Raw genomic sequence first — 12,621 nt, forward strand, 5'->3', positions numbered from 1 at the left:
AAGGCAAGAGAAAGGAAAAAGAAAGGAAAAAGAAAGGAAAAAGAAAATAGAAAAGAGCAAGAACGAAGGAGAGAAAATGAAAGAACAAGAGAAAGAAAGAGAGGAGGAAAGAGATAAGGAAAGAACAATGGGAAGTATAAAGAAACAAGCAAAAAAGAAGAAAGCGGCAAGAATAAAAGAAAGAATACAAGAAAAAAGGGAAAGAAAGAAAGAAACAGAAAAGGAAAAATAGTATGCGAGAAAGAAAAACATGAAACAAGGACATCCTAATACAAAATAGTTTCAAATAAATACAATCTGGTATGCTTTAAAATAGTGCAGTTAGAAACGCAAAACACTTCAACAGCATTGGCAGCAGGTGGCATCTGATAAACATGGAATGTGCATCCAAAGTGTCCAGCTATAGCATCAGTCTCTAAACACAAATGCCACACTAAATTAATTATAAGGGAAAAGCAAAAACACTGGTACTGAAGGCAACTAGCTTGTGTGCAGACCTGTTCCTTGTGTCAGAGCAAAAATACAGTCACCAAAGTGAAGTTAACGAGTGGCTTAATTAGGCTGACCCACTGCCCCATTCTAAATGCCGTAGTGGGCGGAAGTAAAATCTGAATGACACAACAGCAAACCAATGGCTGTATAGAAGTAGCTGAAAGCCCTCATATATAAGTATATTATACATATTTCAATAAATCCAAAAGGTCTCGGATAACGCCAGACCTGAAAATTTACCCAAACTTGTCTAAATACTGAGCAAAAGTTAATTTGCGCTTGTTAACTGTTAATTTACTTTTCTTCACAATTAAAATATTTTCCCTATTGGAGAAATGCCTTCACCCAAACCACATGACCCTAATTTATACTTTGTGTAAATCAGGACCGTGAATACATAGTGACAAGAGTATACCTTCATTATGTACAAGGTGGGAGTGGGAAATAAAAAAATTAGCAGATTTAATCACATATAAAACTACACCATCTTGATGTAATTCTATATGGAAGTAATGTTACTCCAAACTGCTGTGTATGTGCAAACGTATCAATTTAGGAGAAAGATTCATGTTTTTTGTTAAGTTTGAACGAAAACTTTAATAGTCATTCATGCCATTACCACACCTAATTTGTACTTAGGTGTATACATGTGTCTGAGTGCCAGATGATTCAACACTGCATTTTGCAATTATAAAATAGCGAATTTTAGCGATTAGCTATTTCAGAATTGCAAAATGCAATGTATGTAGGTTTCGCCCAAAAAATTGTGATTCCTACATATTTCTTAATAGCGAATCGCAAATTGAGATTCGCTATTAAGGAATGCATACCCATTCATTCCTATAGCGTCCCTTAGAGTTGAATGGGAAGGCATTCGCAATTTGAGATTACCAAATAGGTCATCGCAAATTGCAAATGTAATTGCAAGGGAGCCAGGGGGCCATAATGCCCCCTGATTAGGGGTGGATGGCAAATTCCGTTCCGCTCGCGGAAGGTGCGAAATTTTGGCATTTTCGCGTTCTGCGCAGAATGCGAAAATGTCAAAACTTCCGCGATCCGTGGCGGAACGAAAGCTAATTGGCAGGGCAGGATTCTTTCTGGCACAGTGCTCCTGTCACACAAATTAAAGCTCAACAGGAAGCACTTACAGATATAAATAAAGCAGGTGCCCGAGTTTAAGCTCAAATTCAGTAACTCATTACTCAGCCCAAAATAATCATGAGCTTTGTCGAGGCTGGGCAGGTGTGCTTTCTTTTCATGTCTACCCTCGAAAATTAGCTGTGATGCTTGATGGAGGCCTTTGCATCCTGGAGTTTTACGAGTGCAATACCCGTGCAGTTTCTGTGACTTGGAGCTTCTTTCTCCTCATCTGCTGCTCTGATCAGTCTCTGACCTTTTATAAACACGAAACACGAGAGGCATGTGAACTCGCATAGAAGCCCCGCCCGTTTGGCCCCGCCCCACACACTAGCGGTGTGCACCGTCTTCCCACCCTTTACCCACTATAATGGACAGCTCACTCAAGGGACCCTGGCGCCCTTCGGCGCGATGGCAAAGTTACACACACATTGTCACTGGAGACAAATCTTTGGCCCTTTACGCAGCTGCAGTATAGGAAAAGCACTATACATTTACCCAACGAGGTAGCACTTACTGATTAACCAGTAGAAGTACTCCAGTTGAGTAGAGGTATCGCACAAAATGGTGGCGTCTTCTTGGATAAATGCAGGGCAGGATTCATTCTGGCACGATGCTCCTGTCACAAAAATTAAACCTGAACAGGAAGCACTTACAGATATAAATAAAGCAGGTGCCAGAGTTCAAGCTCAAATTCAGTAGCTCATTACTCAGCCCAAAAAAACCATGAGCTTCGTCGAGGCTGGGCAGGTGTGCTTCTCCCCATATCTACACTCGAAAATTAGCTGTGATGCTTGATGGAGGCCTTTACATCCTTGACTTTCACGAGTGCAGTCCCCGTGCAGTTCCTGTGACCAGGAGCTTCTTTCTCCTCATCTGCTGCTCTGATCAGTCTCTGACCTTATATAAACACAATAGAGGCATGTGAACTCGCAAAGAAGCCCTGTCCCCGAAATCTCCGCGAGCACACTAAATTTCGCGTGTTTGCGGAGATTTTTTGCTGTTTCGCGATATTTTGCGAAAGAATGCGCCACCTGGTACTTAGAAAAATGCAATTTATGCCTTTTTCCTAAGGATTTGCAAATTACCACCAACTTGAAGATGGTTGTAATTTACCATCCTTAAAGGAAAGTCACATTCTGAGAATGTTTCTTGCATTCCATTTAGAGAATAGCAAATTGCATTCCCTAACTGCATACGCAAACTAGGTAATAGAAAAAATTGTGATTACCTATTTTGCTAATGCCTTTGGGCTGATGCATCCCAAAAGGCTTTTCACCATTCGCAAACGGGCCGTGAATCGGCCGGTTTGCGACTGGTAAAACCCTTGATACATCTAGCCTTTAGTGAGTCTGACCTCATAAGCTGATAGGGCAGTCGAGGCAATCAAACGAAAATATTAACTTTAGCTAAAGCAGAGCCCTAGAGGTGACGGGAGGCATGCGTTGCGTGCATAAGCTTTTATATTCACGCATAGAAGTCAGCATATTTGATCTGGGCAAACAAGCAGCCTTTGGTGGTAGGTGCTATCGATTATCCGTAGGCTTAAAAACAAACCACACAGTCACAAATATCATACTGTTTAATGCTGTTTCTATGGCACAGAACAATATAGCTTAAATTGAGCTCCTTTTCATTCCTAGAATTAGCTGGTTCAGAATAATCAGGAGAAGATATGAAAAGCCTGCAGATATATTAGAGACCAGAGAATGAAATTCAAAACTGATTAAAGCTGTACCTCTAGGGCCACCGTGGCAAAGTCCAATTTCCGTGTATGGTTTGGAATATAACTGTATGACAGAATACAGGTACGTGCGCTGAATAACAAACAAAAAACTCGACCCATTCAGTTATCTAGGATGAGTGTCCAAAATGAAATCTGCAGCACAAATAAAATGGCTCACGTGCAAATTTATATGAAATCTGTTCTGTTTATATTTAAAAGCATCTTCAGTCAGATTCCTTTTTTAAATGCACAGAACAAGTTTCATTTTGAATAAGAAAAGTCAATATTTTCTTACTGAAATGTGAGGGTGAACATGGTCTGTTAAAATGTAAACGCTCAAATTTATGAAACAAAACGACGGAAAATGTGTTCAATTTCAAGCAATGAGTAATTGTATTAGATATTATTTAAAGGCTAATGCCCCCTTAACTTGGCAGGGAAACATATTTTTATAACATGATTGTAAATGTGTGTTAGAGTTTAAAGCAATCAGATCAATCGTCTGATTTGAGCATTCTGAAATCTGGGGTTTTTACCAGGTCAATGGTCATTTAGTGAACCTTTCCATTGTAGCTCAAGAAGGTCAAAGGCCGCTCTTTATCGTGGACAAACAAACTTGAAGAACTGCATAGACCCTGAAGTTTAGCCATAATGTTTCATTGCACATACATTCCACTCATGTGTTAGAAAGTGGTGTTCATGGACCTGGTTTCCCTGGAAAGCATGAGAAAACCTCTCCGATCCATTACCATCACTATTACTCTACGAAAAGCTTTCTGAGCTGCTAACTTTGTTACTGGCTGTATTTCATAAGCAACTTCTGTCTTGGGAAAACATTGTTTCAGTGATGTAGGCTTGTTGGTCAAGCTGGACAGCAGCAAGAACATTCTAGTTCTGGGCCGTCCCGTCTCCAACTGAGGGACTCATTTATGAAAATTGTTGCATCGCTGCGTGAAAACAGCGATGTGACAGTTTTCACTGTGCCCTCCTTGTGACAGGATGGATCCGCCGTATTTAATGTACGGCCCTCCATGTCACAAGGAGTTACAGATACGTCCGTATTTCTGACTTATCTGTAGGCGCAAAAGTGGTGCATTGCTGGTGTGTGTCTGAAATCAGACGCAATGTGTCCTTTCACACCAGGCAAGCCCCATGTGAAAGGGCCTGCATCAGTCTTGTGCCTGCTGTGAGGGAGGTGAAATCTTATAAATTTCAATGCAGCACTTCTACGAGGCTTTTTGCAGGTAATGCCCAACCTGCATACATTATACCTGATGCAGGTATAATGTGGTGCTGGGGTTTACAAAGTGACGTATCTGCCTAGATGAGTCACTTTGTAAATAGGGCGCAACATGGCACATTTTGTACGCCTCTGGTGCGTCACAAACAGTGATGCAACTGCAGTGCAAAAGTGTTGCAAGGCCTCATAAATAAGGCCCTGAGTATTTTTCAGGACAGGATCCACAATTTTTTCAAGTCAGAATCCATTTCATTCTCCCTCCTTCTGATTAAAGTCGCAGAAACATCAAGCCTTAACTTAGTTAGACCTCTAGTCTGGTGCAGAGTGGGATGTCTGTGAGGGTCCTGCCAAGTTTTTTGCCTCTGGTCCATTTAGTGTACTGTCTGACTCGCAGATTTCCTACTTCTAGTCAAGGTGAACGTGAATATGTTGCTCTCAAGACCCGCTTTTTTTCACCACCAATTTCAATTGGTGGTCATGCTAACTGGCCATTTGGAACTTACGCACCATTAGTCTTTCATTCCAATGTCATAAAAGATATTCCCTAATACCATCAGGAAGTGAGGATTTATTTGGCACAGTCCATAAGCCAAGGTTGCTTATTACAGGGTTGCAGCTCTCCTCTGCCAGAGCTGCCTACAAAGGGTGGGGATGAGCAGCCACCTGATGGTAGTGGACATGCATTTGGCCACGGACTGTTAAGGTTTCGTTTCTTTGCAGGTCATAGGCTGGCCTGTGGAAAGTAACTTCAGTCAGTGAGGTGAGCAAAAAAAGTCCCCGTACTTTGGAAATCTATGTTCCTTCATTCCTGATTCTTAATAGCCTAGCTGCAGTAGCCTTAGTAGATAGAAGAACAAAAAGCAGAGAGCAGTGGTGTAACACAAAATGATGCCTCCTCCCTTGCAAAATGTGAGAAGGGGTCCCTAAGACCCATGTCTCACAGGTATTCATTGCATGTGGGTGAGGTTGCCCCCTGAAGGATTGTGGACCCCAGAAGGGATGCCCCCCATAGACCGTAGAGGATTAAGGGGCCTGGCAGGGGGTCATACAGCGGGCATGAGAGACCGTTAACTCATTGTCTGCCTAGGATGACAGACCACCTAGTTGGGGATACACATAGATGTGGAGGTCACAGACCTTAAGTATCACAAACCTTCATGTACTACACAACAACCTATACACACCACACACACATGCATACCTCAACTTTTTTGAGTTGTGGGTGGTCTTAGTCATGGCAAACAAAACAGGTTACTAGTCTGAGCTGCTCAAGTTGTGGTAGAAATAAAAATGCCTCTATTGAATCATTATAAAATAACAAATCAGCTGCCACCAACAGTTAACATTGTCATAACTTGGGCATTAGGACGGTTGGCACCAATATAGAAAGGCAGTTAACTCTCAGTGTTCCAGAAAAGCGAATTACTCTGTTAGTCAGCAACTTGCCACATAATGCATAAGAAATGTGACTCGTAGCACACATCTCCAGCCAGTTCAGGAAAATACATCTGATCCTTCAGTTGATATTATGAACATGGTGGCACTGGACAACAGTGCAATTCATTTTAACCTACATACAAAAGCAATTTAGAAACAGATATGAAAATAACTACTTCATTGTAAAAACAACACCAGCTTAAGCCCATTATTACAGAAATTATTTGAAATCAAAATGTGGACCTTGATATTTATATCAGATGATACGTTTGTTATTGGTAGTATGTGATACAACTGTCACATTATTGCAAATGTGTATACGCGCCCCTTTCATAAGAATCCTCATGGACCAAAATTCTTCTGGATACATGAACCCATGCTCACTTTCATTAGCCCTTCACATGCTGGTGACGAACCCCAGCCATCACGCTCCGCGGTGCCCGTGTGCGGATGACGGCTGGGGTTCGTCACGGCCCTGCCCTGTTCGTTTGTTTACCGCACAGCGGCGAAAACGGTCCAGCATCGAAGGGGTTAAAAGAAGATTCATAAACTATATAGTAGGAATTTAATTTTGGAGCATGGGAGGACAATATTTAATTGGTTTACACCAGTTTTACATAATTCGCAAACGCGGTTCGACATCCTTCCGAGGCGTGCATAACCAGCACCCCTCAAACTTGCAATCTTCTACCTTCTGGAGTGTGTAAGATCATCATATACGATCACTAGTGGCTGTCTTTATAGATCCTATTGTTCAACTTTCTGAGGTTTCTTTAATGCAAATATGAAAGGTGTTTTTCTAAACTTTTCTTATACAAGTTGCTTCAGTTAATGCTGTTCTTCAACTCACAGAGGAGTTAGCCATTCAAGTGCAATTTTCTCTGTTTTACATTTCCCAGAATATTGTCACACTTAATCATCAGTTGCTGCAAATAAAGTGCCAGAGGGTGGACTATTTGAATCATACTCAAGTTTAATAGCTTCAACCAAAACTATATTTATAACAGAATCCAAGCAATGGTCACATCGAATAAAGAAAGGTATTGCTTGAGACCCATGAACGGACAGCAAATTTCGCTCTCAAATATTTCAAACTTTAATTTATTACAAACATGTTAAAGTGGAATAACCCCAAGAGCATTAACAAAGTGATCAAAACGATTACGGAAGTCATGTGTAAATCTTTTTTGCTCTTCAAAGGGTAACTTAAAAAGTGAATTAGGCAATTGATATTAAGAAACAAAGCTGCACCCTAGATATTTCCACACAGCACATTCAGTTAACACTATTTCCCCCAAAGTTCATGAACTATGGTTTGGCTCAATTAACTTAAAGTGGTTTTTACCGGGCTAATCCATTAATACATTCCAGCTGTGCTGTACATCCACATGTGTAGTCAAATTTGTCTACTTTACATTGGTCGAAAAAAGCACCATTTGCCCACTTTCTGGCCCACTGCACATGCTTGTGAATTTATTCCCGAAGATCAGTTATCTGACCCTAGCGACGCATGATCAGAGCTCATGGGCATGTGAAGCTATTTTCTCTTCTTGTGCAACATTCAAAGTGCACGTTTTGAATTGTGTGTCACTGCCCCCACACTAGAATAAGTAAATGCAACCTTTCTGATGGGTGGATTTATGCCTTTTGATCATCGCTTATAGGGATTTTTCGGGGTTATCTAGTCCAAAAACCCTTCTCTCAAAATGAAGCTATTAAATCTGTTCTTTATGCAATTTAATCGAGTTCTTACATACTTTTAAGTGATCACTGATTGTAAGTGATAGAATAATTGCAGTGGTATATCATTTATTATAAGTGATAACTATAGTTTGATCACTTTTAGTCGATAGCTCATATGTCCTTCATAGCTGAGAACAGGTGATGTATCTAGCACGTGGGCGTCAGTGGGCTTAAAGTCAGTTACACTCCCACAAAGTTAATGGGTTGGAGAGATAAAGGCTTTAAATAAATCCTATGCAGTTGCACAGTCTCTGTTGCTCTCAGCTATTGAATATCCATCTCACCAGTGACGTTTTAGGATGAGTTTCCTTCATGAGGTCCTCTGTCAGTTTGAGTTTAATGCAAGTAGTGTCTTGTAAGCGTGAGTTTCCTCTTAGTATTACTAGGTAAATTTGCGTTCTATCCCGGAAGGACCATGCCATGCATACTTTTTGGATGTATGTCTTTACAACGCATGCTTTTACCACGCATGCCTTTACAACACAGGTTTTACAACGCAAGTCGTTACAACGACTTGCGTTGGGGGCACTGGATAGTGAATAGTTTAATTTACTATTCCAACTCCAGTCCCCGTGGATAGTAGGGAAGGTTTTGGATAGTAAATTAAACTATTACCTATCCTACAGTGCCCTCCAGCGCAAGTCGTTGTAATGAGTTGCATTGTAAATCCTGCGTTGTAAAGGTACTGCGTGGTAAAAGTTGCGTCGTAAAGGATGTTTCCCATACTTTTTCCAAGCAGTAACTTGCCAGTGTGGCTTCAGACAAATACTCTTCAAGTGATCAGCTATGTTCATCATCATAGTATTCTTTATGTTGGCAAATTCCATAAAAGAACAGATTAGAAAGCACAATACAATAAATAAATGAATAGGTTAAAACTGATTGAGATACAAAATTATCATTAGCTTTAATCCTAAAACCATCCTTTCCTCCATCTTTACTCTACAACTAACAGATTGCTGGCTCCTTAGAGATACATCACCCTCATACTGTCAAGAGGCTTCAATTCTCCTTATGCTTCTTATCTGAACCTTGAAAAACCATGGTTTGGTGGATTGCTTTTGAGGAGAATGGGCAGAGCCTGTAGGTTTTAGGGAGGCAAAGCCATGTGAAAGGAGGACCAATATTGGAGGGGGGAGGAGGGATAATTAGAATGGAATAGGAGGGACAGAGAAAGGAAGGCATGGGGCCTGGGCTATGTGGCAACATGATTCCTTAAAATATACCCTTCTACTTTCCAGGTGGAAGGTGCTAGAGACCAAATGAATTAGAGAAGTACTAGGAGTGACAAGCCAGGAGAAGGAGTCCAAACATTGTGGATTAATAGGAAATCGGATTCCATTGATACCCAGGATAAATGTTAACCCCAAAGATGCTCAAGCTCTGAGTATGAGAGTTATGAACTGGAAATCATAAGCAAACCCACAGTGACAACTCCATTAAATGAATGGCTCACCAGCTTCACGGCAGAGGGAACAAAACCACTCATATGTTTCTTAGGCACAGATGGGCAGCGAGGCAAAATGTATCATCTGAAATCAACGTGGAACGCCGCTGAATACCATGGTTCAAACGGCTGTTTATTTACTGAATGCCTCCTCAGTAATTTTGCACTTCTATGTGAAATGTTGTCCCTGCTTTGGAGCAAACTCACATCGTTTTTGAAGCCGGTCTTTCTGTGACCATGTAAAAGTAATTGTTTTTCCTGTGCCAACCCGGAGTGGATTTCTTTCTTGGTTTGCTCGTTACTAGCATTCCCACTTTTTTTTTTAATTTGAGTTATGAATTGAATGGCTCTTCGGGTTTTTGCGACACATCCTGATGATGGCCCTGGTCAATTCCACCTCTGGGCTGAAATGTCGACCTCTTTCTATCTAACATTGACTGCTTTATGTTTTGTTTGATTTCTATATTGAAATTTTGATTTATTGCTAAATCTCGATAAATGACATCTTTTGATGATCCGATGGCGGCTTTTTGCGCTGCATAGCTCATAACGGTTTTGTTTGTGTTGCTCGTTAAAATATTTGTTTGATTACAATTCTCTGGAGAGAAAGTCATGGAATTTGGGTAATTTCATCATTTTTTAATAAGCTATTGATACTGTGTTAAGAGATTAATTGGGTATTTATTCCAATTATTCTTCCATGTATAGTGTTTATCTTTCCTCTTATATTGTTTATTTGTATGCACTGTTTGTTTGGGGTTCCCCATGTGGCGGATTCACTTCATTCTAAATATGATGCATTTTTATTTATGGTTATAGTATCAGTCTGTGGTGGTTGGGGCTGCGCCCAGACGTGGATCCTTTGCTGACTGTGACACTGGATTCAAGCTAGCCTGGCTAATGAGGTTTTTTTTTACCCGGAAACCGGTCCCTAGATACTTGTTTATGGTTCAGGGAAGACCTGGCTTGGCAGTTTGGGCTGGACTGTTCCCATGAGGCACAGGGTCAAGACTGATTTGCATAATTCTGGGTCTGAACTGGGGTGGTGATGTGAGCTAAAGAATGATGATGGATTCAACCCAGATCTGTGACGGGGGTGAGCGTCTGAAAAGTTTCAGCTCTCCATCCATCATCTCCTTGTGTTTGCTTTGTTCCCCCTAAGTTGGCAGGGTATGCCCAGAAGTGGGTCTCTTGCTCACTTTGCCCCTCGATTCAAGATAGCCTGGCTGATGAGGATTGTTACACCAAACCGGTCCCTGGATGCTTCTTTACGGTCCAAGGAAGACCTGGCTTGGCAGTTTGGGCTAGACTGTTCCTATGAGGCACAGGGTCAAGACTGATTTCCATATGGATAGGTCTGAACTGGGGTGGCGGAGTGAACTAAAGACTGATGATGGATTAAACCCAGATCTGTAAGTGGGGGTGAGTGTCTGAAAAGTTTCAAGGTTCCGTCCATCATCTTCTTGTGTTTGCCTTATCCCAATGAACCACAATTACTTGTTGATATGCAATAAGACATGGTCTGTTAAATCCCCCTCTTCAGACACACCACGTCACACAACCTCCCAAGAGCCATCCCAGGCCAGGGATCAACCACAGTATCTTTATAAGTATTAATACAACATGTCTCTCCCCTATTTTTGTCCCACCAACTTTAAATAAGGACACCTAAAAACCTTAGCGAACATCCAAAGATTTACAGTTCGAAAGGCAAAGAAAAGGAGATGCTGACATTATTTGCAAGGAAAATCCATAACAGAAAATGCACTAGACCAAAAACTACAGCATTCCTATACACTGGAAAGATCAGTAACCAATTGATGTCTCTTCCAACTGCTAGATAAGGAAGAGTTTGAATAAAGTCATTATGATCATCGATCCTTCCACACATTCAATAGAAGGTCTTCTGGGGTGTTGATTACAATATACACAGAGGATATTCTACCCGACTTCTTAAAGTAATAAATACCTCAATGATAAAAAAAACTCTTCCCAACCGCATTAAAATCATGCCAAGGCACTGAATTACCGAAGAAACCAAATTTGGGCCTATAACTTGAAATTGAACCTTAGACCAGTAGCAATACCACTGTGTGTTAGTAAAACCCTGAAAAAGCAGCAATAATTGAATTACTGACAATCATTACCGATAATATCCTCCTACACAAAGCTCATTCCTGATTCAGAAAGAAACACAGCACAGAATTGGCAAAGCTCCTATCATAGATAATATTCTCAAAATATAGATGAAGGAGATGCCTCTCTGTTGTTTCTAGAGCTAGCAAGCACAGTCATTTGCACACCCATACTCTTTACTGAAAACAAAACCAACTTCGCCAGTGAATTGGGCTTGTTATAAATATTTTTTAAAGTCCACGAATTACTTTTGTAGATGCCTCCTTGCTGGCGATAACAATATTACATTTAAGAATATTTCCCAAGGCTTTCCTATGACACACACTCACCCTGCTACAGTGAAAATAGCATTAGGAGGCTTTTCACTGTAAGGACAAGTTTAACGTAAACGTTTTACATTTCCTAATTTCAAATACCAGCATCCCACTTTGTGAGAATTAGGCCTACTTAGGGATGATTTATTATTATTTAAACTGAGGGTTTAAGCCTGTCAAATGTAGTTATTCTGTCAGAGCAAACTTGCAGTTTTAAAACTGCACAGACAGGCTACAGTTCTTGTTTTAAATAGTTTATATCAGGGTCACTAGGTAAGAGAGTGGGTTTCTAGCATAAAGCCACTCAGAGAACTCCTAGCCTAACTTTGATAATTTCTGCCCTTACACTCGCTGCTAAATAGGATGAAAAATGCTGACATCTCGTGTATACTGATCATTATGCCCTTGTCTTGTGGGTGCACCTGGCTCAATGTATGAAAATGCTTTAGTTTAATGTACATTACCTGATTTTCCCTGCTCATGGTCCATGGACATGAGGGAATATCCCATTATCTACAGGTACTCAAACAGTGGCAGCATATTCTGTTTTAATGAATTTGTACTGATCCAAATGTACGAAGATATTTTCCCACAATTCGTAATATCGCAGGGTCTTTGCAAAATGTTTTTTTTTACAATGAAATAAATCCCTTTTGCTATTCGTGAAAATCGTTTCTATTCACAAAAGATGTTGTGCAACTCACTCTGAATCGCTATTAGGAGGAAACTAAACCTGAAAGAAGTGTCCCTTACTATTTGCAGTTTACCCTGAGATGGATCATGGATTGTGACTACAGTTGCAGTCACCCCCATTGAAAGGTACCGACACCCCCAAAGGATGTGCTGATAAGTAATTTGAAAGGGAGGACCTGCCCTTAGTGGTCAGCTTTGCTTTTGGGATTTGTGTCAGGCAACGTCGGAGGCAGCAGGCAGTGGACTTGTGGAAGAG

The sequence above is a fragment of the Lissotriton helveticus genome, chromosome 10 (assembly GCF_964261635.1).
Source record: "Lissotriton helveticus chromosome 10, aLisHel1.1, whole genome shotgun sequence".
NCBI lineage: Eukaryota > Metazoa > Chordata > Amphibia > Caudata > Salamandridae > Lissotriton > Lissotriton helveticus.